We start from the raw sequence: 2,523 nt of genomic DNA, 5'->3' as shown, positions 1-2,523 counted from the left end.
TCCAGCTATTCCACTGCTTGGAATATATCCTAAAAATGAGAACTGAGGTACAAATGCAGACTTCTACACTGATGTTAACAGTGTCATTGATCATTGCAAGAACAAGTAAATAGCCCAAATGTTCAACCACAGCTGAATGGATTGAGAAATTATGGTACATTCACATGATGGAATACTATGCAGCACACAGGAGCCATGATTTGTAAATCACTATCTACCTTGGGAGTGACTGGAGAATATTATGTTAAGTGAGCTAAGTCCCGTAAGGAAAAATACTGTATAAGATCATTATTGTAGAATGTGTGTAAGTGTCCAAGGGAAAGGGGGAAGGGTTAGAGCTGAAGGACAAGTTTGGGCAATGAGGTAGTGTGCTAAATCTTGTTATTAGGTGCCATAGAGTTGAATGTGACTCATAAAAACTCTATGAATAAAAAGATCTGAACCCTTTCTACCCTGTGCCATCCTTACATTCCCTGACACACAAGACGTCATTGCAGCACTCATGGTGTTAATCCACCTAGTTGAGGGTCTTCCTTTCCTTTGCCCACCCTCCACTCTTGCCCTCAGCATGTCCCGCTCCAAGGAATAGTCCCATCTAGCCACATACCCAAAGTGTGTAAGATAAAACCTCATAATTCTTGCCTCCAAAGAGCACTACAGCTGCACCCTCTTCAAGTCATAAATGTTCTCTTTGTTCATCATAGGATGTTCAGCGCTCTTCTCCAACACTATATGTAGCTCAATGGCATCACTTCTTTCCTGTCACCCTTAATCGTTATCCATTTCTGAGATTCATAACAAGTAATCTGAAAAACCATACCCTGAATCAGAAATATCCTAGTCCTCAAACTGGCATCATTACTCCTCAATAATTTGGAAAGATCATTAATTACAGATTTTTCCAGTGCAATGCATCTTGTTTCCTGGCTGCTGTTTCCAAAGGTGTTAATTGTGGATCCAGGCACAATGACACTGTTGACACTTTCAATCTCTCCATCCACCATTACCCTGTCTATTTATTGGTCGAGTGGTAAGAACCTTTGTTTTCTTGATATTGAGATGCAATGCATACTGATCCTCGGATTCCTTGATACTCTAAAACAAGTGCTTCAAGTCCTCCTCACTTTCAGCAAGCAAGGTTGTGTCATTTGCATAAATAACACAGGTTATCGATGTGTCTTTTTCCAATCCTGATACCATACTTCTCCTCAAAGAACCCAGCCTCCCAGATAATTTGCTCAGCAAGCTGATTGAATAGGTATAGAGAGAGAATACAACCCTGAAACCCTGCCTTTTCAATTTTAAACCATGCTGGGTTCCCCTGCTCTGTTCACACAACAGGCTCCTGTTCTAGATATAGGTTTCTTATGGGCACAATCAAGAGCTCTGGGATTCCCATTCTCCTCAATGTCAGCCACAGCTTTTTTGATCCACATGATTAAATGCCTTTGCAAAGTCAATAAAGCACAAGTAGATATTCTTCTAGTATTCTCTACTCTTAGCCAGGATCTGGCATAAGCTATGATATCTCTAATGCCACATTGTCTTCTGAATCCTGCTTGAAGTTCTGGCAGTTCCCTATCTATTTACTGTTCTAGCCATTTTTAAATGACCTTCACCAGTATTTGCTTCATGTGATATCAGTATTGATAGTCATAGAGTCACACAAGGTGATGGGTGGAGGATGGGTGTATGAATAAAAAAATGGCAAAAATTGGGTATAAAAAACAATGTATGCAAGCTTTGTTCGTAAACCATTAAATAATAAATATTTTATTTCAGTTAAAAAATAATTTTTTTTCTTTCATTTTAGTTTTAAATAAAGACTTACTGGGTAAAACATAATTCTTAAATTGATTGTGTAGCCTGAAGTTGTTAATAAAAAATTAAAACAAAGTTTAGTTTTATTTTAGCACAAGTTTGATGCTAAGTTAAAATTAAACTATTTCACAAAGTCTGGCACACATTTTATCATGCAACTTTCATCAAAGAACATTAACAAATAAGTAAAAAATAGTCAAATATGTTCTTCTTTATACCAGACAAAGATTCCACTTTCTGTCCACTGCCTTTCATGGAAAGACCTTTTAAGGCTGAGTAGTCAATGCTCTTGAATTAAGATTCTGTTACACTTTTCAGATGGGAACAGACACAGCGTTTTTCACACTTGCAGGAGAACACAGAACATTGGAGACATTTGTTTTAAAGTATTTTAAAATAATTTGTGGATTGAATATTTTTCTCTCTTTCATGTAACCATGAGTGTCTCAAAAATATTACAGTCATTTCCATAGGCATCCAGAGAGTAATCTGGAACAATCACAGTACTTCCTTCATTTGTTTTTCATTACTCTGAAAACATATTCTTCATTACCTGATGTTTATTGTTGGAAAATATTTGTATCATTTAATGTGTATGTCCAGTGACAGATAGAGGATTAGTCCATTTTCTTTAACATCACTACGACTCAAAGCATAAGTTCTCTGATTCACTATTGTTATTGTTGCTTATTATGAGCTTCC

The sequence above is a fragment of the Elephantulus edwardii genome, unplaced genomic scaffold (assembly GCF_000299155.1).
Source record: "Elephantulus edwardii isolate Elephantulus edwardi_28Jun2011 unplaced genomic scaffold, EleEdw1.0 scaffold00034, whole genome shotgun sequence".
In the NCBI taxonomy this organism is placed as follows: Eukaryota; Metazoa; Chordata; class Mammalia; order Macroscelidea; family Macroscelididae; genus Elephantulus; species Elephantulus edwardii.
This window is presented reverse-complemented; position numbering follows the sequence as displayed.